This window comes from Pelobates fuscus, chromosome 8 (assembly GCF_036172605.1).
Source record: "Pelobates fuscus isolate aPelFus1 chromosome 8, aPelFus1.pri, whole genome shotgun sequence".
Classification (NCBI taxonomy): Eukaryota; Metazoa; Chordata; class Amphibia; order Anura; family Pelobatidae; genus Pelobates; species Pelobates fuscus.
The window spans coordinates 18,691,921-18,719,303 of record NC_086324.1 but is presented as its reverse complement, the minus strand read 5'-3'; the positions used below and the strand labels follow the sequence as shown (position 1 = coordinate 18,719,303).

The window sequence follows — 27,383 nt, the reverse complement described above, 5'->3', positions numbered from 1 at the left end:
AAATGTATTTTAGGTTTTTTTTTTTTTAGAATATTGTATATTTTTCTGTAGAGGATCGTGGGAGGAAAAGCCCTGTATTATTGTATGGAAGATGTAAGGATCTGTGCATAAAAGCCGTGTGTGGACAAAATAAAATCATTTGACTCCCAGAACTATGTGTTGTCTAGTTGCTGGGGGAAAGGGTCTTGGATTATTACACTGCTTATTTCAGCAACAAGGAAGAAATAGCGGAGATACTTATGCTAGGTATTGGAGCTCCGCTACAGAGATCATAGATAAGAGCAGGGCTCGACAAATTCCGGGCGCCAGGGCGAATAAAAATCTGGCCCTGGCGTCTGGGATTTGTCAGCTTTTTATGTAAAACATACATGGAGGAAGACGGCTTAGTGAACATTGGAACCGGCCGCCCTGGGCTTTATGGAAGCGGCCGGCTTAGTGAGCGTTGTAGCCGGCCGCCCTGGGATTTATGGAAGTGGCCAGCTTAGTGGATCATCAAGGCGGTCGGCTGCTCCCTCGCGCTGTTTAATGATGCCGGGAGCTGGAATATGACGTCATTACAGCCCCGGCATCACAGGGAGCAGAGAGTAGCTGTGTGGTAGATTACTGCTCCCTCTCACACAGGAAGAGAGTGCAGCCCCACTGGACCCCAGGGAAAGTCCACTCAGCTCTCCCAAATGTAGGGAGGCTGGGTGGATTAAAATACAAAATTTAAGTTTGTGAGTGTTTGAGAAAGTGTGTGTGTATGTATGTATGTATGTATGTATGTATGTATGTATGTATGTATGTATGTATATCTGTCAGTGTGTGTGTGTGTGTGTGTGTGTGTGTGTGTGTGTGTCTGTCAGAGAGTGTGTGCCTGTTTAGGTACCTGCCCCCCTCCGATCACATGATTGGTTTTTCTACTCACCCTTTTTCCCCACGCTGTGCAGGTTTTGCCATGGCTTGTCCCGCCTCCATTGCCGAGTTCATCAATCTTTATGATCTCAGCTAAGTCAATGCTTTCCCATAGGAACACATTGGGAGGATATTGCGCATGTTCTGTATGGGTGAAATTCAGCGCCTCCATGCAGTGCACTGACACAGGACTCTCTAGTGGCCGTCTGAGTGACAGCCACTAGAGGTCTTCGTAGACAGCAATGTAAACACTGCCTTTTCTCTGAAAATGCAGTGTTTACATTGAAAAGGCTACAGGGACAGGTTAGAGTCACCAGAAACACCACATTAAGCTGGTTCCTAACTTTTTTAGCTTGCTCCTACACCATGTTCCAAATTATTATGCAAATTCTATTTAAGTGTCACAAAGATTAAATATTTTGTTTTTCAGTTTAACTCATGGATGGCATTGTGTCTCGGGGCTCTTTTGATCACTGAAAACAATCTCGGACACCTGTGATAATTAGATTGCAAGGTGAGCCCAATTTAAGGAAAAACAACTAACGGAGGGTGTTCCACATTACTAAGCAGAGCACCATTTTCATGCAATATGGGGAAGAAAAAGGATCTCTCTGCTGCCGAAAAGAATGAAATAGTTCAATGTTTTGGACGAGGTATGAAAACATTCGATATTTCACGAAAACTTAAGCGTGATCATCGCACTATTAAGAGATTTGTGGCTGATTCAGAGTACAGACGGGTTCGTGCAGATAAAGGCACATTGAGGAAGATTTCTGCCAGATCCATGCATCGGATCAAGAGAGCAGCTGCTAAAATACTATTACATAGCAGCAAACCGATATTTGAAGCTGCTGGTGCCTCTGGAGTCCCACGGACATCAAGGTGTAGAGTCCTCCAGAGTCTTGTAACTGTGCATAAACCTTCTATTCGGCCACCACTAACTAATGCTCACAAGCAGAAACGTCTGCATTGGGCAGAAAAATGCATGAAGACTAATTTTCAAACAGTCCTGTTCACTGATGACCCTGGATGGTCCAGGTGGATGGAGTAGTGGATGGTTGGTGGATGGCCATCCTGTTCCAACAAGGCTGCGACGTCAGCAAGGCGGTGGTGGAGTCATGTTTTTGGCCGGAATCATGCTAAGAGAGCTGGTCGGCCCCTTAAGGGTCCCCGAAGGTGTAAAGATGACCTCTGCAAAGTATGTATAGTTTCTGACTAACCACTTTCTTCCCTGGTACAGAAGGAAGAACTATGCTTTCCGTAATAAAATCATCTTTATACATGACAATGCACCATCTCATGCTGCAAAGAATACCTCTGCATCAATGGCTACTATGGGGGATAAAAGGAGAGAAAGTCATGGTGTGGCCTCCATCCTCCCCTGACCTCAATCCTATTGAGAACCATTGGAGCATCCTCAAGCAAAAGATCTATGAGGGTGGGAGGCAGTTTACATCCAAACAGCAGCTATGGGAGGCTATTCTGACATCTTGCAAACAAATTCAAGCAGAAACTGTTAAAAAAAAAAAAACCTCACAAGTTCAATGGATAGAAACATAGAAACAAGTTCAATGGATGCAAGACTTGTGAAGCTGCTATCAAATAAGGGGTCATGTGTTAAAATGTAACGTGACCTGTTAAAATGTTTACAAAGTTAAAATGTTGTTAGAAGTTTGATTGAAATAGCTTTTGATTTCAGTAAATATGCTGCAAACACAACAAATGACAATTTTCAATTCTTTACAACCTATAAAGTGTTTTGAAACTTACTGTGCGTAATAATTTGGAACAGTGCATTGTAAGTTTTTTATGTTTAAAAAAAATCCTGTTATCATTAGGAGGTTTGTTTAATAAAATTTGAATTGTACTCTTAATAGTTGATAACATGAGAATTATGCTGACTGTTATTTACATAAATTATTTAGGTAAATGAGAAAAATATAATTTGCATAATAATTTGGAACAAGGTGTAGATTCCAAACAGATCTGTCAAGCCCTGGGTAAGAGTATGATCTCACACGCTACAAAGTATAAGAGGTCTTAAAACCTCGGACCGCAATTTTGTTTCTGGATTTCAGCTTGCAACACACAATTATAAAGCCAAATCCTAGTATGCAATTTCACCAAATAAATGCCACACACACCCATTCAAATCAAGGTATTTAAAGACACTATAGTCACCAAAACAACTTCAGCTTAATGAAGCAGTTTTGGTGAAGAGAACACTGGTCTCACAGGTCAAATCTCTACCACTTTACTTCCTGTAAAGAGTCATCTAATGTTTACACTTCCTTTATTGCAAATTATGTTTAATTTAGAATTTCCTATCTCCTGCACGGTAGATAGCTTGATAGACCCTGCATGAGCCTCCTGTATGTGATTAAAGTTAAATTTACAAAGCAGGAGATAAAAAAAAAAACATTTAACATGTGTTACATCTAATTGAAAATGAAACCATTTGGTTTTCATGCAGGCTGTGTCAGTCACAACTGCTTCATTAAGCTAAAGTTGTTCTGGAGACAACAGTGCCCATTTAATGTATTTAATAGGGACATCACTTCATCTTAAAGAATTTTGAGGCACAGATTCTGCACCTGCACCTTTGAAATGAAAACTAGGTTTCTGCAAAACGGAACGGTGCAACAAGCCCCCAGAATACAATTAAGAATATCCCAGTATGGGTAGTGTTACAAGCTGAAACACTGACAAATTGACACCTACCACCATGACCACTTGAATCACTGAAGTTGTCATGGTAGTTGGAGTAACCCTTTAAGAATCACAGGTGTATACTTTGTTTCTTACCTGTGGAATTTCTCAGAATATAAAAGTAAAATGTATGAACTGTAATCACATCATGGCCTTGTAAACCTTCTTCTCTTAATCCTTAACCAATTTCCTCTCCACAATCTTCCACGGACTTCCTTATTTGCATTATTTATAGATTTTAGCCTTTCATCTTTGCTTTATCTTTCTCAGCATCAGGATTGACACTTAGTAGATACTATATTGCACAAACCATTGTTTTATAGCAGTGTGTTAATGTATGACTATTTTATGACTTTACATACCATTCTGACAATACTATGACCTGTCACTAGTATTCCTTCATATCACCAAGTTATACATGTCATCAAAATGTAAACAAAACGTAATTGTGTTTCTCTCTCAAATTAAGAAAAAAAGTAAATAAAAATTATCAATCAACTCTCTGTCAAAAGGGCAGGAGTCATTGAATAAAATACAGAAAATCACCAATAACTTGTGTTAGCCTTTTTCATGTGAGGTTCCATTATGTTTTATTCTGAATTAAAGACTTGGCAAATTACATCACAATCCAGATCAGTGCTGGCACAGCCAAGGCAGACATTGTATCGGAGGAGAAATATTGTTTTGGCCACTTTTCCTTTCTCTATGCGGACAATCAGGTCAAAGGGCTTGTTATTAATCAGTTATTGACAGAAAGCTAATATAGAGAAACAAGTTTATAGCACAGATATAAATAAATTAAATTATGTCAATGTTGGTTTCTACATATAAATGTTAGATTTCAGTCCACACAAACCCATTTGTTAAATGGACACTTAGGGTCATGTATTCCACAACCTATCGTGTTAAAACCACAATCTAGACCCCCTGGCTGTAAACACTGCATTTTCTCTGAAATAAGCCTTAAGGGAATAATTATACTCACCAGAACAAATACAATAGGCTGTAGTTGTTCTGGTGACAATATTATCCCTTTAAATATAAGGGAATATAGGCATAATTTGAAATATCCTGGGAATGGACAGTTAAAGCAAAATTAAAAGGCATCACAGCTCTGACTGTAATGAAACCCACTCTTACAGTGCTACACTCCTTAACTCCCATAATTATTCTCCCAAGGGTAAGTAGACACTTGCAGTGCTACAGGCCACAACTACCATCACACTCACCCAGGTTTGCCGAAGTTGCCAGCCCAGGGAAAAAAAAATATTATATTTATATCTTTCCAACCGTTTGTCACTAGTTTGTAATGTGAAGGGCATGTAACCATACGTCATTGCTGAGGCACTGCTTGTGCATGAACGTCAAAAATAAACCAGCAAATTAACCAATACAAGAGTTAAATAATTTGAGAAACTCCTGCTTGCGCAACGTTTATGTTGAAAATTAAGTTCTACGGTCTGTGAAAGATGCAGCAACCTTTCGATACATTCGTGACACCTGGTACGATTCCCAAGAGATAAATCAGGCAAACAATTTAATTCATAGACAAAGGAACTTATTCAGTCTAGGTGCTATGCTGATTTTGGCAGTCACTCTTTTGCCCTGGGACAAAATGTCACACGCAAACTACTCCTGCTATAATAATAGAGCATAGAAATCTTCCTTTAATTATCAGAGACTTCCTGGTGTCTTTTCGGAGATGAAATAGACTTGACTGGCATGTGTAATCAATATTCCAACAAGCAAGGCTCTGACCTGCCTATTCCAGGCAGTAAATTCACAAGGAGCAGATTTAAGGTATTGTATAGCACTGATGGCTTGTTTGGATTTCCTAACAGTGCAGCATCTCGCAACTACAAATTAACCCATACATGGAGTTTGATCCCTTGAGCGACATAAGGAGGGTTACGTTGTCTCTTATTTCTAATGCATTATGAAATCTTTTTTTTCCTTTTTCATATACACACCTCTCTGAATAATATAGAACAGAGAACAATCTATTTCACTGTATTTCTCATGGACATGTGTCGTATTAACCATGAGCAGAGCTTCCTACAAGGAGAGAGTATGTAGCAGAATTAATATTCCATGTGTATCCAGTAGACAATATGTGCCAGAGGTTTCAGACCCTTCAGGCACTCCAGCTGTTTGGGACTATAAAGGGCACTATGCTCAGCCAGTTTCTGGCTGGGATTAGTTGAAGTTGTCTCCCATAGCTTTTCCCATGTCAATGGTGAATACTGAAACTGCGGATATGATTAAATGTACCCCCTGGCTGGCTCCTAAACTAGTTGTATAAATGTGAATGATTACATTTATTAAGCCAATATATCCCCATTTCTGAATACCGAGTAATGAAAACACATAACCAACTTAAATTAGACAGCTAGGTAAACATAGTGCCTCTCTAACCTTACAACAAATCGCTGAACTTAATCTTATGACTACCTCGGCACACACTAGGAAAGAGTTTTCTATGCAGCTAAAAAAAAAAAAAATAAGTCCTGCGCTTAAACTCCAACTACTCTTGGGCGGCAGCAACGACCATAGTACAAATCAGCCCTAATACATACAGTAAAAAAAAAAAAAAAAAAAAAAGGAAAAAAAGTTTCTTGCGCACATCCTAAATCCCTATTCATATTTACCTAAATGGAGGTTATTTAGTACTCGAATGGCCATTAGATGCAAGCCCACCTGCCACATCAAGCAAACCTCTTAGGTGGGTCCTACACTAACAAATCACCTGGCTTCCTTGAGTTTCAGACAAAGAAATCTCTAATGAGAAAGAGAGGGGTATTTTTCTAAACCCCTACATACTTATTAACCCTTAACAGGGAACACATGGGGTGGGCGAATAGTGGGAGTTTGAGCACAGGACTTATTTTTGTGTATTTGTATTCACTTTTGTATCACACAGCTATGTTACAATACTGCCACCGACCCATTGTGTTCCGTTTTAGGGGTTAATAAGTATGTAGGGGTTTAGAAAAAATGCTTAATTTATAAAGGCAAGATCCCAGATTAGCCATGTGTGCTGAAACTAAAAGCACATCAAGAAGTGTCGAGAGGCATGTCTACTATGCCCTCAGGTCCGGAATAAGCCAGAGGGTACACCTCTAGGACAGGGCTATCTAGATTGATCTGTTTTAATAGTTAAAAAATGCCACAAGGCTCCACCTCCCTGTTGATGTCCATGGAAGGGGTGTCATTACTAAGACAACGCTAATCGTGCCTCTAAGAAAATATATCTGTGTTCTATGTTACCAGTATAAAGAATTACAATAGGGGGGCGGAGCCAGCTGCTGAACCGACAGGTCGCATCCTCAGAGGGCTCCCGGCGAAATCAGCCTTAAAGTCCTGAAATATTGAACAATCACCCCCAAAAAAGCACGCCAACTACCCACGTAGGAGGCAGATATGGGCATGAAAAGTAAGAAGCCCAAGCCCGACCCGCCCCGGCCGGGCGCCAGTATAGGAGACCTATGGCGGCGAGCGCATGGCGCACACGAAACTGACATGGCCGCTTACATGGAGGGCATCAAGGACTCAGATGAACTGCTCTGAGTCAGAGGAGCTATTTCAGCCCATGACACGGGCATCGGAGAAGCCCAACCCGAAGCCTGCCAGGCCACTTGACACGGCCCCGGTCACAAAGGCCGAAATGAGGGAGTTGTTGGCGGAGCTTCGCCAGAATATCCAGGAGGACGTGGCGGGCATGCGGAGAGACATGAAAGGCCTCACAGACCGCATGGAAACCGCGGAGCAAACCTCCAACATGCACACTGGGCAAATGGCCGCACTCCAACAGGAGATGAAACTTTTACATCAGAAACACGCGAAAATGGAGCAAGCTATGGCTGCTATGGAGGACACACGACGCGCCCAGAACCTTAAGGTTAGGGGCATCGCTGACTCAGTCCCGGACTCTGAGCTTCCTCACCTTGTGCGGCGCTTGTTAAATACGATACTGCCGCCAAAACAGGCCAAAGGAGTAGGCCTTGACGGAGTGTTTAGGCTCCCTAAACCACCGACGGCCCCATCAGCAGCAACCAGAGATCTGATAATAAGATTCCAGAAGAGACAAGACAAGGACACAGTCATGGCCGCCAGCAGAGGTACCGCACCGTTCAGCTTCGAGGACATGTCGTTATCATTTTATTCAGACTTCTCTAAGGGGACTATGGCCTGGCGCTCTGCTCTGAGGCCTTTTACCGCCTTGCTCCACCGCACAAACTGCAAGTGTGCCACGGAGACGCCATATACCTCATTGCGGACCTACAGGAGGCAGAGACCCACCTCCCTGCCTTGGGCTTACCGGCAGACGCCATGAAGCGACACCTCACATCTTACAAGCCACACAGATGGAATCCGGCTACCTCTAAGCCCTTCGTTCCGGGTGAACCCGCCAGCGCTGCACAGACTGTAGCCACCACCTGAGAGCTCCCGAGGGACTGCTAGGCCCCACTGGCCACTAATACCATTGCATTGCTTTTCCTTTTCATAGGTTAATCGCATTTGTTCAGCATTTAATTTTGTTTATAGTTCTATTTAACCTATGTTTATTTCTTTTTATACTTGCCCATAATTGCCTATGTATTTGCAGATGGCTTTAACTGGGTAGGCCTTTGTGAATCGTGAACCCCTAACACTGTCCCCATATGCTTGCGCACTAACAGCCAGATCCTACCAGTCTTAGTGACACTTACTCACGGGCCCACACTCTAGGTCTGAACTATCCATATACTACTCATACCCATACTCTATTTCTTGGTATGAAGGAAGCCTAGTAAGTGTAACGAGATTGAACTCACGCAGTTTAGTTTATTTAGTGGAATAATTTTTACTAACAGATGTTTTCTCATACTAATGTTAACTAGCTATCCTCTCGCTATGCTAACCGACAGAGGGTTCCCTGGCATTTGCATCTACACAACCACTAAGTTTATGCTACACCGTCTCAATTTATTTTTATTTTACTATTTTACTCTTGGCATGTTTACACTCGCAACCGTGCTACTGAATAGTGCTATATCAAAGCTTAATAGGTATAGCCTCCCTAGCTCGTGCCTACCTAACTAAATTCTAGCATCGGTCAATACTTGTTATACTACCTTTTTTAAATTTGTACATGTCAGTCAGGAAAGCCCCTAGGTTAACCGTTATGTCAATCTACTGTCTACGTTATATCTAAACAAAACTTAAAAAATTGTGCCGTATATTCCTTATGCCATGTTTTGTTCATTGTATGATACTGCTTACGACTGCTATCGTGGCTGAGTAGGCCTATTGTTATGCCTTGCACAACAAAAATAAAGAATTTAAAGAATTACAATAAAATTATCCTCACAAAAAAACACCAACGCGTTTCACCAACAGAGTGATCATTATCAAAATGTTTATTCTGCCCATTATGTTGGCGAAAAGCGTTCTTGTTTATCGTCAGGATAATTTCAAAATATTATTGTTTTATAGTATTACCATATATACTCGAGTATAAGTCTAGTTTTTCCGCATATTTTTTGTGCTGAAAAAACCCCACTCGACTTATACTTGAGTCAATGTCTGTATTATGGCAACTTACATTGCCATAATACAGACCAGGGCCGCCGGGCTCATTACAAGCCCGGCGGTCCTGTTGGGGGCTGGCAGGAAGCGTTTACTTAACTTTCCTGCAGCTCCCTTCTCCTGCGTTCTGGTCAGCTCCCCTGTAAATCTCGCAAGAGCCGCGGCGTCAGAGCGTTGCCACGGGTTACCGTGGCAACGCTCCGCGCGGCACGCAGACCGCGAGACTTACAGGGGAGCTGACCGGAACGCAGGAGAAGGGAGCTGACAGGAGCTGCAGGAAAGATAAGTAAACGCTTCCTGCCAGCCCTCCTCCTGCACAGTACACACCACTGGACCACCAGGGACAAAAAAAAATGTAAATAATAAAAAAATTATAATAAAATAAAATGTAATAAAAAAAATATTAAAATAAAAAATAATTATAATATTAAAATAAAAAATTAGAATATTTAAATAAAAAAATGTAAAATAATAAAAATGCCCTCCCCCCACACACTACACACACACTACACACACACACTCATACAAACACACAAACAGACAGAGTGTGTTTATATAATGCAGAGTGTGTGTTTGTATGAGTGTGTGTGTATATAATGCAGAGTGTGTGTGTGTTTGTATGAGTGTGTGTGTGTATATAATGCAGAGTGTGTGTGTGTTTGTATGAGTGTGTGTGTATATAATGCAGAGTGTGTGTTTGTATGAGTGTGTGTGTATATAATTATAAAAATCACAGAATTTCATAGCCCCAAGTTTTACCCTCGACTTATCCACGAGGTATAGCATATTTCACAATTGTTGGTCACAAAACTGCACTCGACTTATACATGAGATCGACTTATACACGAGTATATACGGTAATAGAGAATATATATTAATTCTGGACCTTCCTGTGTCGCTCATTGCCTTCTAGATTTTGTTTCCTTGGTGGGGAATATACCACCTAAGCCCCAAGGATTGAGCAAACCAATTTTTGTTCTATATACTGTAAGAAATTTCTCTTTTATTTATACGTATTCATCTAATGGTATGCACTATATGGTGGTGTTTTCTGTTCTATATTCACACGGAGCGGATCTGAACCACCTACAATCTTACCACTCTACACTGCATTACAGGAGCCACTTTAGGGCTCTAAAAACTGTGAGTGTAACATCTACCTATTCAGAGTGTTTTACACTATATTGACACTTTTTGGTCTGTCTTCTTTCATGTTCCTTTCCTCTGCGTATTTCATGGATCTACCGATTTTGGAAGAAGAGCGCATCAGAAGCTACATTACACAAAGTGTAGTGATCCTTACTCTCCCAGTGACAATAACATACTACATTATCAGATTTTAATCTCTACCATTCCTATCATTTAATATACCACAACTATGCACATCCAAGGCGCAACACCCACCTCCCCCTCAGCGATATAGTAATATAAATATGACTTGGGATGTGTCAGTCAACCTGACAAATTAACACCATATGTATGGATTAAAACATACACCTACCAGTGAATCAAATGGTGGCTCTAGGTGCAGCCAAATTTGTAATTTCGTCTCTGAAGTTTGCCAAAGGTAGTGCCCAGATATATACAGAGTTAAAAGGAAGTGACACGCCCCGCCCTGATCCCTTAAAATAACTTGTCCCTCATTATCAATGAGTGTTGAGAGGCATGACTTTGAGCCCTAGGGTTTCTCTCTAACTCTGCTCTTTTATCCATGTCTTGTGTAACAGATTGCAACTAGGATCTTTGTATGTAATGCATTGGTTAAGGACCCTGCATGACAACACGTGCTTTGCAACATAGGATGCATCACCACAATTTATTTCAGGACCCCAAACAGGAAGTGTCACACGGTACAAAGACCAGAGGGGAGAAATATCCCACGGACCCAGAAACTGAAAGCCACGAGGCTCACATAAAGGGGTGCATTTACTAAATTGCAACCAAAAAAAGTCCACTGTCTTTAAAACAATAAAAAAAAACTGCTTTCTCGCTTACTTATTTAAAAAAATGCTATGTTGCAATTGCGATCAGTGCACTATAACAACGTATATAAAATGCTAATACTGTGTGTAATAAGTTGATTGTATTTCACAAAACAAGTGTAAATACACAACAGTGCAATATTATGTGTAAAGTGGACCACACATTACTCACAACTTTTCAACCTCAAGGGATCATATACCGTCCAAAGGATCTATATGTAAGAAAGAAAAGTAACCACATATAGTTAAGACGCTAACTATTGCTATAGTAAATATGTTGTAAAATTTAGTGCAAATACACTCACACAAAGAGCAGATTGGTCTGCTCAAGATTAAGGAGCATCATATCCCTATATATATATATCCCATAACATCCACCCTGGGCACTGTTTATGGAGTAAGCCACCCTGGGCACTGTTTATGGGGTAAGCTCAAACCTCAAATTGAACAATTGGAGGCCCAAGGTACAGGGGAGTGGGGGTAAATACAAAATTGTACCTTAAAGTACTGCAGCAACAGCGTTTTCCATAGTTATTCTCCACATGCAAAACAGTGCGCCAGAAAAGACTTACATTTAATACAAGTGCAAATAAATATGGAAGATTTATCATCATAAAAAGCTTTTTGGGTGGGGTTGGGGAGTACGATTGACATAATGTACGGTAATATATGAGTGTTAAATATATCTTACCTAAGGCAAATAATCTAAACACACAAGAGACAGACATCAATGGAGCTGTATAACAAGGGCTATAGACACGTGCATGCAAACAATGGTGTACAGTACAAAATAGGTCTGTCCCCACCCGCTCACTTTTATTCCAATCTACACCCATCTGTAGCCTGTGCTAAGAAAGAAGGAAAAACAAGCTACTTTCTAAAGTTAAAGCAACACTATAGGGTCAGGAATACCCTATACCCTGGCACTATGGTGTTAAAAACACTACTTGGGTGGCCGGCCCCCTCATAGGAAGCTAAAAGGGTAGATTTCTACATCTAAATTTGTGATTCAATTTTTCAGTCATACAGAATATAGCTCAGTATAATATTAAACAGTTTTTCTATGACCCCATCCCACCCAAACAAAAAGGATGTATTTTGGTATTTTGAACGGTCATAAGAATATAACTGGGTACACACACATACATCTAAAGAGTTCTTAAAACAGAGCTTTAGTTAAAGAAAAAGGCAACACTCCATCCAATCCTTTCAGGTTGTAATCAAAGTCTTGTTTCTGCCGATACAACCAGCATCATATTTAACACTCACAATAACTTTAGTTTTTTTGTTTTTTTTAAATGTAATTTCCCTTTAAATGAATACACAAAGCTTAGAAAAGAGTAATTGTTTTTATTTAATAGACAAGGCATGTTTTCACTAGATTTATAAACTGACATAATCGTAAAATTCTCTTCCAAACTTGTGAACAATACACAAATTAAATCAAACCTCTACACAGCTCCTCATTTCTTAATTCTTTATTGCCTGTTCACACGGTAAATGGGGAAATCAACCAACAAGAACAAACAAGTACCAAGTATATATAAAAATAATAGTAACCTATGTGGCTATAGAGTCCAACAGTGACGCCACATGCCTGCCATAGCTTGCTAAGCAGAGAACAATATTGTCTCATAATTAATGATAGGCAGGTCAGTCAATGCTATAAGCATTTCATAGCATCAGAAAGGTGCGTCCGTCCCCACAATGAGACCTCGCCAAAACACACAGAAATTATATTGAAGTAAACAGTCTCATTCTGAACAGGGCTGGCAATGACTTGGGAGCAATGCCTGCTGGGTACGGTGCTGCTTGAACCGAACATTTTGCAGTATTTTACAAAGATTTATTTTAAAGCATTTTACCTACTCCTACAAATATTTACATCTATACATGTAGTGTGTGTACACACAAACACACCAATTATACCTAAAAACACTCAAGCCTAAAAAACGAAATAAAGCTATTTATCTGACCGCTTTCGGAAACAAAATAGAAATAGATTTATTCTTCCATTTGAAAAGTTGGCCTTATAAATAATTATCTCTCACATTATTTTCCCATCAGAAAAGTAAAAAACAAAAACAAAAAACTAACAAAACTGCACCTTCTGTTCTCTCCCATGCCCTCAGCTACCCTCGTTCCCAACAGTAACGGTCTGGCAATCTGCTATTTTATTTTACATTTGCCTCGGTATATGAAGTTGCACAACAAAACAGAGCCATCCGTGACTGTGGGTCGGCTGTGTGATTTATAGTTCGATGAATGCAGACACAGACTCCCACAACCCAAGAGGGCACATCTAGCAATGACTCAGTCACTTCTCAAAACTTTCCACAACTGCAGGCAGCATTATTTAGAATGATTTATCGGAATCCCATAACCGCACAGAGGGAGAGATCAGATTAATAATTACAAAAGAATAATCCCATCTGTATCTTGCCCTGACGAATTGTCACATTTTGATGGAAGGCATGTTTTAATGACAAACTAAACGTTAGCAATCTGTTGTGGGGTTAGTTTCCCTTTATTGCAATGATGCATGCAGCAAACAGACAGCATGGCCTTCAATGCAAATCTCTTAATGTCACACAATTCCTCATGATAAGAAGATCGAAGATGGCACCCCCTACTAACCCACTAAACCATCACCCAGACCGCTTCATCTTAATGTGAGCCTGTCATTGTAACCCTGAAGGATAAAAAACATTGCAGATTTGTAGTGACTGCAATTTTGACATTTAAGTGTTAAATACACCTCTAGTTAGGGACCTATTAAAACTCGAAATCAAATGCTGCCAATATCAGCACTGGACTGGAGATGGAAGAGCATTTGGCCGTGCATGCCTAGTTCATTGTGTAGGAGAAGCATTGGATTAGTTTAGATGGTGGAAGATTCCCGACTCTTAAAACAAAGTAATTATTCTTTAAGCTCTTTAATCCCAAAAGGGGGATAGACAGAAGGGAAGCTATAGTCCCGCAAAAAAAGATTGTTATTTTTGCGGACTATAGGTTCCCTTTAACACGGAGGAGGCTAGAGTTTTTATTAAAATACACTACAAATTTCACCCCACAAACACTAGTAGGGTTTCCTGCATTAAACAAAAACAGAATGGTCAAATAAAAACAACAGTTACTTTTCGAAGACAAAAACAATAAATCAGGACGAAATGGAGCAGCATTAGCAAAAGCAAATCTTATTCACACCCTTCATTTATTTTCTATCATGTTTTACAGTCACTGTTGAAGAATACATTTTTAGAGGTCATTCTAGGCCAGCGTTTCCCCAATTGGTGTTCCGCGGAACCCTGGGGTTCTGTGAGAACACAAATGGGGTACCTCCAAAATTTAGTGAAATAAAATGGCCACGGGCAGCGAGGGAGCACTCTCCCCTGCTCTGCTCCCTTGCGCGCACAACAGTGATGCCAGAGCCGGCATATGACGTCACTCCGGCTCCAGCATCACTAAGAGGTGTGCGAGGGAGCCGAGCAGGAAGATCACTGCTCCCTCGTCGCCCGCACGCCAGTCGCCCCACTGGACCCCAGGGACTGCACGCCAGCCGCTCAGACCAGCAGCTCCACTGGACCCCAGGGAAATAGAGACTCCATGCCAGCACTCCCAAAAGGTAGGGGAAATTAAAAAATATATAAAATAAAATTGTGTGTGTGTCTGTTAAGGAGTTTGCATGTGTGTTTGTCAGTTAGTGTGTGTATGTGTGCTTGTCAGTGATTATGTATATGTGTCTGAGTGTGTGCATCTGTGTGTCAAGGTTTGTGAATGTGTCACTGTATCACTGTGTGTGTGTCAGTATGTGTGTATCTGAGTGTGTTTATCTGTGGGTGCAAGTGTATTTGTGTGTCACTTTGTGTATCTAAGTGTGTGTATTTGTGAGTCAAGATGTGTGTATATGTCACTGTGCATCTGAGTGTGTGTATGTGTATCTGAGTGAGTCAAAGTGTGTGTGTGTGTGTGTGTGTGTGTGTGTGTGTGTGTGTGTGTGTGTGTGTGTGTGTGATATATACACACCCTGACACACAGATACACACACTGGCACATACAAAACACAGATACTCACACACCTTGAAACAGATACACACACCTTGACACACAGATACATACACTGTGTGTTAAGGTGTGTGTATCTGGGTGCTACTATGCGTGTCAGATTCATGCACACTGACACACACATACATACATATACACACACACACACACACACACACACATCAGCACATAAAAAAACTGCATATTTTTATTTTTTTAACGAGGGGTGGGTGGAGGGTGGGGAATTGTGTTAGTTGATACACTATGTCAAAGGGTTCCATAGGAAATAATTTATTGGGAACCCCTGCTCTAGGCTAGCTATAATGTATATGAAAGCATATGGTACAATTACTTACACGGCTTAATATGCATGGTGGAAACTGCCCATGCTGCAAGAAAAACCTAGAGCAGCTTTCTGCTTCTTAGGCTTCTACATCCAAAAGGAAATAAGATTTTGTAAGGCCATAAAGAATATCACGGTATTGATTGCAGGGGAATTCCCAATAGTGCTTCCATTGAATTCCATGTAAGCATTTGAGTTTGTACTGCAAAAGATAGCAAAGTGGAGTTACACTCACACTCATATATTGTTCAGTGCGAAACCTAAAGCCAAAAGCTAGATACATGGACATTCCCTTAACCTTTTATCCATCTAATATGAAAAGGAACTCTGTGAAAGTTGCCAGTGGAACCAGCTGTTAAATTGGCGCCTTTGTACCGATTAGCAGTGAGGAGTTTTGGTAAGGACAGGGTATAAGTCTTTACAGTGAAACTGGGATCAGGACATAAGGATTAATTACTAACGTGAGTGCATTTGAATTTGATAGAGCAGAGTCCAGAAACAATACATTTAACATGTTCTGGTTAAGATATTCTGGCTGCAATAAAACAAAGGGTTCTAGAGACAACGATAGTGAAAAAGTTAAATCTTACAACTTTTAAATACCTGTTAGAGGTATTAACCTTAAAATCTATACGTACATACAAGGAAACCTAAAGTGTAAATGATGTGGGCTCCTTTACACTCAATTTAGTGGATACCATTGGCTGGTAAATAATGTGTCATTTTGTTAACTACGTATTATTCAATACTGAACAATACCCATACAAATATAATTCCAATACTGGATTACCAGGAAATCTGTACTCTATTCACTGTTACAGTTAATCTGAAAATATGTCGGAGAAAAATATTGATTTAATCAGATCAATACATACTCTAAAGTTTCTATTTACAGAAAATAAAGTATATGTATAATTCTTAAACTAAACCCAACACTTATTGCGAGTGGATTAAACTTAAACAGGATTCCATTCTGGTTGATGGTAGCTATGAGAAGTGCTGTGAGTGATGTCATGTTGCACTGAGTGGTGGCGCGGGAGAAGGTGCACTATCCAAGTGAGGGACAAAACGTTGTTTAACGTCTGCATTATCTGGTCAAATTCATTAATCCTGGAGGACAATGACAAACTACAACTTTAGAAACCGAATGACTGAGTTCATGACTGTAAGCTCGTTTGAGCAGGCCTTCTTCAACCTATTGTTCCTGTAAGTTTTCTTGTAATTGTCATATTTATAGTTAAATCCCCCTTCGAATAATATCGTAAAGCGCTACGGAATCTGTTGGCGCTATATAAATGGCGATAATAATAATAATAATGGCAGTTACATTTAGTTACAGTTATAAAAGATACATTCTGCCGTATAAGAATCACACAGGTTACAGTGCAAGTAGATCCCCGGTGTCTTTCTCACTCTAAGATCCCCAGCTCTAAATCTGCCCATTCAGTGTATGACATCAGAGGAGGAAGTTATCCAAACAGGTGTACGGCTTGAGCACCCTGTACAAATTAACAACATCTCGGACAGGCTCTATCACAGCTTATTGTCAGGGATTCTGAACTGGGGTCAAGCTGTAAATAGATCAGACAATGACGCTTATTGCATCTCCTTCCAGCAAGAACAGCCAAAGCAACTTTGCACAACGTTGAGCAAACTCTGAAAGTGGCACTGAATTGCAGTCATTTGTATAAACCACACAGGTATAAAACAGTCCCTCATAGCTTTCAGTCAGGCACACAGAACAAGAGTGCCTGTGTTCAGTTTTACAAGTTTTGCATTGGCACGCTGCGAACACAAGTTTGAGCGCTCTTATTCCAAGAGTGTGCATGCGCGGTCCTTGACTCAGCAGTCTGACAATAGTGCTGCCACTAGCTGTATATAGTCTGGTTCAATAGACCGTATGGCTGCTATCCGTTTACAGAGCAGTTCCATACGTTATTCGATGACTGCAACTACTATTGCAGAAAAACAACCTATCCCATAAAACTCTGCTGTTTGATAGAGGCCACCTCCAGGCTGCTGTGTTAATACATTGCTATTTACTTCTGGGAGCCAGGCATCACAACAGCTTCAGATGTCCCCTTCACGACCATGGAAGATTTCTTATTATTGCAGAAACCTGAAAGGGGGTTAGACAACAGCTGGGGGCTGCAACGGGCTCTATTGTATAATGCTCAGGCATGTGTAATCAAATAGCGCTCTGCAAATCTGGAATGATCATTTTATTAAATCATGTGCAGACAACGCACAAATGTTTTGGCAGCAATGTAATGAATTTGGTGCCAAAAAGATAGGCGTAAGAGGAGTAACATTTCCTACCCAAGAGAGAGCACTGGGACACAGCTGGTAAAATTGATAATACATTCATTGGAAAAACTAAGGAAAAAAATAACATAACTCAAAACATATCTTATATTTCCAGGCAAAACTGACAACCATTAGTGATGTCCCGAAGGAGAAATAAAATAATAATTTTTTAAAAATTTATCTCCGTAAAGAAATTATACAAAATACAGATTAATGAACAGCATACATAAAATAGTTTGAATTATAGTCTGAATGTTTTACAATTTTATAATGCAATAATACAAAATTTGATTATTCACATATCATTTTGAAGCAAAATCACGACATCTGACTGCCTTATAAATATTTTCCATAATATTTATATATGGATAAAGACTTCTTTCCCAGCAGGTGACCACGGTGGCAACTTTAAAAAATAAATAAAAAGGGGGGCGGGGCCTGACAACCAAGATGGCCGGTCGCACAATCTAAGAGCTCCTATACTAAAGAGCATAATCGGGCTACTACAGAGCGACCTACTAAAGATGGCAACAAACGGTGCCCAGGGATCGACCCAGAACACCATGAGACACAGAATGGTACCGGTCCGGTTCCAATCCGACGCAGAAAAACCTATGTCGACCATGCGGCCCACATCAGAGCAATGCCTGAGATCCGGGGGAATCGGACGATCACCCGGCACAGGACACGCTCACAAGCGAGACCTCCACACAGCCCTGCTACCCCCCCCCCCCCCCTATGGACCGGCGGGGGATATCCCGGTCCTCGCTGGGGGCGACTACCCCCACAAAGCTGCCTGACAGGGCGACAATGTCCAAAGCAAAACGTGGAGGCCCAAACAAGATGGCGGCACGGCTGCAGCCTACAACAAAGCATCCACTTACTGAGCCACCTAAGTGTACATGGGAGTTCTATGTCCGACTCCGAACCAGCCTCTGGACACAGCTAAATACCCGGAGACTGACCTTGTGCAGGTGATGAGAGCGGTAGCGGGATGGATCCGCCCGGCAATCCGACGCCACGTGGTAGTAAATCCCCCTCGAGCCAGATCGACCCCCCGACAGAACCGGAGCCAAAGGCCAACACAGCGGGACACAGTGCAAGGATGCTTGGACACCAGGGTTAATGCCCCCAAGCACCAGAGCGAGAACCGCCGGAGCACACAACCTGCCCGCCCTTCAGCGGCCCCAGCAACCTATGCCCAGCTTGACTCGCTCCCGCACAGGAGGAATCATGGTACCGACCACGACGCTGACCGGGAGGTGATGAGCTCAGTTGCAAGAGGGAACCACAGGCGGAGGACCCCTCCACACCTCACAGAAGGGGGAACCTTCAAATCATCCCGGAGCCGAAAGGAGGGAGAGTGCTGCCCCCACCGCCCCACGACCCTGGAGAAACCATCAGCTACACCGAAACTGGGTATTGGCTAAAGCAAGCACTGGACTGTATACTTGAGGCGGGTGGCCACCGGCTGCACCGGACACTGAACACCGAAAATCCGGCCAAAACAGCTGAACTGAAAGGGAGATGTGTGGCAAGAAAAAAAAAAAAAAGCGATCTATTCTGGCAAGAGATTGCAGCTTTTCACTTCAGTGGCGAACCCTGTGATATTTTCTTTATCTCCTTTGACTTTCACTTATATGCTGGACGCTCTGGAGACCGTGCCAAACCGGGGTCCACTCAGGCCCATTATGCGGGACTTTTAACTGTTCGGTGAGATGGACTCATGAGAAACCACACAAGATCTACGGTAACTCCCTCAGATGCCCCGGGGCGCCCCGCACTCAGAGACTTCCAGTCCACCTAGCAGGCCAGCCCGTGAGGGCCCCGATGGGGATCACAGTTCCTAACTGTTTATAATTGTGTTTTGGACACGCACACTTGTTTTTTCCTGTTAATGTTAATAATGATAGAATGCAACAACACAGAGACAAACTTACCGCACAACACGATATACCAGCCCAAATAGGCACAAAACACACCATAGGGCACTGGTTCTGGGAACTACCACACAATTTGCCTAAGCACTACTTCTAAGCCGACCACTACTACACGGTAACCAATAACTTTGCACTAAGACACACTAATGCAGCCAACGATACTCACTCATTACTCTTTTGATAATAGAAACGTTTAGTTATCCTTGTTGTTAACATAAAAATGCTAGCTGGGCTAGATAATCATAATTGAAGGAACAGTCTGTTTAAGCCACCCTACTATAGCGATGTTACTTAATGTCACAACTAGCCTTTATACATATCTTAACTAAGCTTGCGACCCAATAACGCAGAAAAATGTCAGTATGTTTCTCTGTATCCGTACCTCATATGTCGTAACCTGTAACTGACACAGAAGTTTAACTCTTGATGAAACCACATTACTTTAAAAAATAGTGCTGTAAATCAGACATGTGATGCTCTGTACTGGATGTGTTATTACCTTTTGCAATGTCTATGCTTATATGTGAAGTCTGGAAAGCACTACAAAAATAAAGAATTAAAAAAATAAATAAATAAATAAAAAAATAAATAAATATTGCATTTCTTTAATTTACGTTACGCAAGTCATCTAGTATATTAACAAGAGAACATGGGGGTGGCAGGTCCCCCTCAGGAACGTATATGTTTAATCAATCACAAATTCACCAGGAAAATGTATGAAATAAGTAAAATATCAGGAAGCCGCACAATACCCAACTTTGTAGTTTCTTCATTAGGAATGTTATCAGACAAAGTCTGCTAATATATATTAAAAGATCTCTGTCTATACATTGATATCCATTTGGAGAGCACAATGTGCATAGATAAAATGGGACTTGGCTATATGTGTAATTACTGAGCTGCTTTTATAAGGATAGATAGAGATATATACATATATATCTCGAAAACAGAAGTGGATTATGACGCAACGCCAGACATAACCTTGCAAAGCAAAATTGTTATACAGCCATATTCAAACGTATCTACAGAGAACATGAAAAGTTCTCTCGAATTTAAGGAAAATAGACAAAAAGTAAATCATCCATAGAAAAATGTATTACAATTATAACACATACAACAGCACCAATATATGTCTATATAAATGAAGAACTAAATGCACAAATTGTTGCAATGGCTTAATTTATACAGACAGCATTTACTAGCAAAAAATCTTTTTCCATCACAAATAATTCTGAGCTTTCTACCATGCCTTAGCTGGATAATTAATAAACAAACAGCTTTGTATATGCAAAAAAAGAAAAAAAAAAATGAATTAACATTTTTTTTTGCTTCAAACCATATAGCCCCGACTAAGTGTCTGACCGAACAGATATGAATCTGAAACGCCAAATTCTGAGAATCTTCCCTTTCTAAGAGACTAAACTGACAGTAAATATTAGTTTTGATGTATCATAAAGATAGGATGTGCAATATCTGCAGAAACACTTTCTCTAGAGAGTCAATATCTATCCGGATCATAAATCTGGTTTGGTGTTTAATAATTACATTTTTTATTTTAGGACTGCATTTCTAGACAACCTGACATTGAAAGGGCTTTTACGGGCTAAAGCAAAAGATAGGTTAGGATGAAATTAAAGCAATATTATATTAGGACAGCACATCAAAAGATCTTAATTGAATATTCGCCAGCACTCAGCAGATAGAGGTAATTCAATACACACTAGATGTGTTAATGGTGGCAACCTTGAAGGTAAATGGTTAAAACATGGCCAAAATCATCCATTGTTTAAAATTTAAAAAGGGACACTATAGGCACCCAGACCACTTTTTCTCACGAAAATGAGGACGTCCAGCGTCTAGAAAATCTCCATAGGTAAGCATGTTTAAAACAATGCTTTCCTATGGGGAAGGCTAGATATGTGTGTAGTTCTTCCCGCGCATGCGCATTAGGCCCCTCCATTGGCTGGCATTTGAGGAGGATCTCATCGCTGGTAAAAGTTAAACAGAGTTTTTGACCCTTTATTTGCCAGAGGTGGGTGGCAGAGGGCAGTACAGTGTTAGGAATACAGTTATGTATTTCAAACACTATATAGTTTTACGTTGACATATACCAAAGCTGGATAGACTGTTAAGGGCAGTGCTCCTCAAGGCACATACAGTCCAGGATTTAGGGATTACCTGGGTGTGTCTAAGGTGTGTAAAACAACTGAATAAAAACACAGACTCAAAAGGTGTCATTATCTTCTTTTTCTAAACACCTAAATTACCTAGGCAATTCCTTAAGTCTGGACTTTTAGGTGTGCCTTGAGGAGAGGGTTGAGGAGCACTGCTACCGTTAAAGATATAGTAAATACTAGTTTAACAGTGATGAACAAACTGATTTAGGGGAGTTGGAGGAGAACCAGGCATTTAATTAAGAAAAAAAATAATAATTATGACAAAATACAAGCAACCATGTGTATCACAGCACTTAAAAACTGAACCTGTGCTATTTGTTTCCATTTCTATTAATTTGGGGTTTACTTAATAGGGTTTTAATAATTTAAAAGAGAACTTAAAATCGCACAAATTCTGTCCTAAATGGCCAATCTATAGACAAATCTAACAGGGTAATTCACGAAAGAGAGTTTCAAATTTAGGCTCAAACTAGCAGAACTAGTAAAACTCTCTAAGTGACATTCCAGTTCAGCTAATTTACCCTTAAAGTCGAAATTCCCTTTGAATGCTCACTTTCGTATATAACCCTGGGAGACTTGACAGATCAACTCTTTCTGCCTAAAGGTTTGCATTTCACTTCACTACGATTCGCCCTTTGGTGTTTAAATCATTCAGGGAATTACTCTGAGGGAATTGTGTAAAATTGTAAATATAAATGAAAGCATTAGACCCAAATTACTGAACTCTGAAAACAGCAGAATCAGAGGATTTAAAAAAAAAAAAAAAAAAAACAAGCACATCAAGCCCTCAAGATAAACAGTCTAGGGATATATTTCGATGGTTACATAATTAAAAATGAAATAAATAAATGAAGGTTATTTTTTTAAATACTACAGTAACTACTATACCATACAATCAACATCCAGCTCTATAAACCACAACAGTAATAGTGTACAAAGCATCAAAACCGATAGCAACACACAATTGCTTCTAAATCCACATAAGTGATGACAAACAGATTAGAACGTGTGTGTACAATAGACAAGGACGGCTCACCTGTCTCAATAGCACACGGACGGTCGCTATGTAATATTAGAAAGGCCTCTCTAAAACAGGTGCGAAAGGTTCATAGAAACGAGCACTGTACAAATTGAATGAATGTAGCAAGGACTGCCAGTAAAAATAAAATCAGGACTCGTGCTCTCTCAGATACTATGATACTGTCGTCACAATGCAGAATGGATAGCAGTGATCATGTGGTAGCCAACTTAACAGCATGGGAGAAAGAAACGTGGGGAGATTTAAACCATGTGATCATTACCAAAGGGCATCAGACATAACAAGAAAGCAATACGAGCACTGTACTCATGAAAATCCCTGCAGGATATTCATACGGCAAATGGAAGCTAGCGGCAAAAAAAAAAAAACAATGGCTATTTCATGGACCAACATAGGTTAGAGGGCATGGTGTTAGATTCTGAATGAAGGCAAGGGGACAGAAAGGCTACACCCTGTTACGCTGGGATTGTCAGTCCCACCACCACCACCACCACCACCACCACCACCACTTTAACCCCTTAAGGACACATGACATGTGTGACATGTCATGATTCCCTTTTATTCCAGAAGTTTGGTCCTTAAGGGGTAAACCTTGCAAGGTAACTGGTCGAGCAGTATTACCTATAGGGATCACAGCCATGTCACTGCTATCTTCTAAAGGACTGGATATCTGCAGAGCTGGGAGCATTACAAAAATAAAAATATATAATACAAAGGGGTGTAATGCATAAAAAAATGGCATATTTCCTCAATTTTAGATAACAGAAATGTATTACTAAGAATGACTAAAAACAACACAGAATGAAAGCAATGTACCTTTCACATCATACAATAAAAATCATTTAATCCAACAAATAAATATATATATCTGCTACAAACAGGTGCGGACATCAGATCCATGGTTCCCCTACGTTAAGATTGATATTACAATTCCCACAATCCTTACTCTTACCATGCTTATCAATGAGGACAGTGAGATGGATTAACTAACCCCCTCCCCAGTTACCGAGCTGGAGGGCTGCACCAGCTGGAACCCATGGGCACACTGATCCCCAAGTGATATTACAGTGGGCACCTCTCAAAGCCTGGAAGGTGAAAGATTAATCTGTGGCACTGAAGCCTTTGTGGACTACAGCTCCCATGATGCTGAAACACAACAATGAATGGCAGAGCATCAAAGGAGCAGCAGACCACAAAGGCTTGCCTCTCCACACAGGGGTGGCTTAAAAGGTAGATGCTCAGCTGCTGTAGAACTGCAACTACCATGATGCTAAGCTGACACAGCACCCATTGTGTTATGGTACAGGAGCTCTGCATCCTTTGGCCATAGGTTGGTCCATGGCTCTTCATGGGTGTCACTGCCCAGCCAGATGTGGGTGCAGGCTGGCAGCATGCAGGGATGCTGGGCAACTTAATATCTGATAATGTCAGTTTGTAGTGCAGCATCCCTGCTGGGACAGGATCACAGGGGGAGAGGGCATGATGCCATGATCCAGGGGCACAGACAGGGATCCCCTTCGAGGTAGAGACAGCGGGCAGTATCTGTGGCATCTGGCATGGCAAGGCTCTCCTTCAAGGCAGAGGGCAGTATCTGTGGCATGGCACAGGCAAGGTTCCCCTCCCAGGTATAGACAGGGCAGTATCTGTGGCATGGCAGAGGGCAGTATCTGTGGCATGGCAGATGGCAGTATCTGTGGCATGGCACAGAAAGAGCGCAGTATCTGTGGCATGGCACAGGCAGAGGGCAGCATATGTGGCATGGCACAGGCAGAGGGCAGCATATGTGGCATGGCAAAGGTCAGTATCTCTGGCATGGCAGAGACAGAGGGCTGTATTTGTGGCATGGCAGAGGGCAGTAACTGTGGCATGGCATGACACAGACAGGGCAGTATCTGTGGCATGGCAGAAAGCAGTATCTGTGGCATGGCAGAGGGCAGTATCTGTGGCATGGCAGAGGGCAGTATCTGTGGCAGAGACAGAGGGCAGTATCTGTGGCAGAGACAGAGGGCAGTATCTGTGGCAGAGACAGAGGGCAGTATCTGTGGCAGAGACAGAGGGCAGTATCTGTGGCATGGCACAGGCAAGGTTCCCCTCCCAGGTATAGACAGGGCAGTATCTGTGGCATGGCAGAGGGCAGTATCTGTGGCATGGCAGATGGCAGTATCTGTGGCATGGCAGATGGCAGTATCTGTGGCATGGCACAGAAAGAGCGCAGTATCTGTGGCATGGCACAGGCAGAGGGCAGCATATGTGGCATGGCACAGGTCAGTATCTCTGGCATGGCAGAGACAGAGGGCTGTATTTGTGGCATGGCAGAGGGCAGTATCTGTGGCGTGGCATGACACAGACAGAGGGCAGTATCTGTGGCATGGCAGAGGGCAGTATCTATGGCATGGCACAGACAGAGGGCAGTATCTGTGGCATGGCAGAGGGCAGTATCTGTGGCAGAGACAGAGGGCAGTATCTGTGGCAGAGACAGAGGGCAGTATCTGTGGCATGACAGAGGGCAGTATCTGTGGCATGACAGAGGGCAGTATCTGTGGCATGACAGAGGGCAGTATCTGTGGCAGAGACAGAGGGCAGTATCTGTGGCAGAGACAGAGGGCAATATCGAGAGAGAGAGAGAGAGAGAGAGAGAGAGAGGCAACCACTCACCCGCACCTTGCAGCGCTCACCGACTCACTGACACCCAGTCTACAGCCAGGGCGAAAATGGGCGGGCCCAATGCACCTCACACCAGTAGGAAAACAACCACTGCAACAGAGGCGGGGGAGGGAGGAGTAAAAGGAAGCCGCCCCGGACGTTCAGAAGACTGAGAGGATTTAGAGCGAAACCCCCCTACTGTTAGGACACATGTGGTAGGTGCTGCCCGGGCGAGTGGCGTGAATATCGGTCAATGAGAAGAAGGCTCTGGAAGCGGACTACCAACCAGAGTTCGGTGGGCGGGTACTTGTCAGGCTTGTTAGGCTTGCTTTTGTGTGGTACCTCTCAGTCTGTGTGTGAAGGACACAGAGAGATGGAGTGTTCTGGCTCCCTGTCAGTGCTGAGGGTTTATCCCTTAATACACCTAATACAGTCCTATCATGCTCAGCCAGCACACAGGTTAGCCAATGCTGGATTATAACCTTCTTCAAGGGTTATTGCAATGTATGGTGGCCAGTTTTTATATATCATATAAATATATTATTATTATTATTTCTGTGGGAACTTATCCCTTGGTCATGCTGTTGGGCTGTGCATGTAAAGTGCTGCTGTATATAAAACCTATATTCATGATTAATTAATCATGAAGATATTCTAAAGAACATGCCTAATTCATTAACCAGTTTCCTGCATGTTCTGTAGTAGATTTTCAAGAAAAATTAGATTTTGCAAACCTTATTCCTCCATTGAAAAGTAATTGTCTTTCCAAAATGTATAATATTTTTGATACCTGCATCTTAAAGCCTTCAAACATTCTGAAAAAGCCCAACCTTGACCACAATTCCCCATCCAACTACCACCCTATATTGATACTGACGTTTGCCTCCAAGATCCTTGAGAGAGCTGTGTCCACAAGATTGACAGACTTCCTCGAATCCAACTCTCTGTTTGACCCGCTTCAGTCTGGTTTCCGTGCTTAGCATTCTGTCGAAACGGCTGTGACCAAAGTATCCAATGATGCAATCACTGCTAAATCTCACAATCACTATTCTGTCCTAATTCTCCTTGACCCTTCTGCTGCTATTGACACTATTGATCATCAACAGCTTCTTCTCATCCTCCATAATGTCGCTCTACGGGATACTGCTCTCTCCTGGTGCCCCTCCTACCCTTCCCAGCGCTCTTTCAGTGTTTCTTGCTCTGGCTCTGCCTCTTCACCCCAACCTCTCTTTTGGGGTTCCTCAAGGTTCTGTCTTTAGTCCCCTACTGTTCTCAATCTATACTGCCTCCCTTGGTAAACTTATCAGCTCCTTTGTCTTCCATTATCATTTCTCAGCGGATGACACAAAAATCTATCTGTACTCTCCTGAGCTCTCTTCGCCCATCTTGACTCGTGTTTCTGACTGCCTCTCTGCGATTTTCAACTGGATGGCTGCTCACTTCCTTAAACTCAACCTGTCAAAAACAGAACTTCTGGTCTTCCCTCCCTCAAGTGTTACTACTCCCGTGTCTCCCTCCCTCCAAGTCAACGGCGCTACCATCACTTCTACCTCGCAGTCTCACTGCCTATGTGTTCTCTTTGACTCCGACCTCTCCTTCACCCTTCATGTTTAGTAGATTGCCAAGTCCTGCCACTTTCAACTCAAAAACATCCGCCCCTATTTAATGTTGGAGGCGGCTACGGTGTTGGTCCCTGCCGTTGTTCTCTCTTGCCTTGACTACTGCAACCCCCTTCAT

At 41.8% G+C, this 27,383-nt stretch overlaps 1 protein-coding gene across 2 annotated transcripts in view; it reads right to left on the bottom strand.

Annotated features, from left to right (window-relative positions):
- The window catches only part of MGAT5 (alpha-1,6-mannosylglycoprotein 6-beta-N-acetylglucosaminyltransferase), a 105,094-nt gene extending 79,329 nt beyond the window's left edge, over positions 1 to 25,765 (bottom strand). The window contains exon 1 of one of the 2 annotated variants that reach the window (XM_063429347.1): positions 25,665 to 25,765. The gene's annotated coding sequence lies outside the window, so the exon portion shown is untranslated. Of the gene's footprint in view, positions 1 to 25,658 lie in introns of both variants that reach the window. The other variant, XM_063429346.1, reaches the window with a different exon arrangement.
- Between the last annotated feature and the right edge of the window lie 1,618 nt (positions 25,766 to 27,383).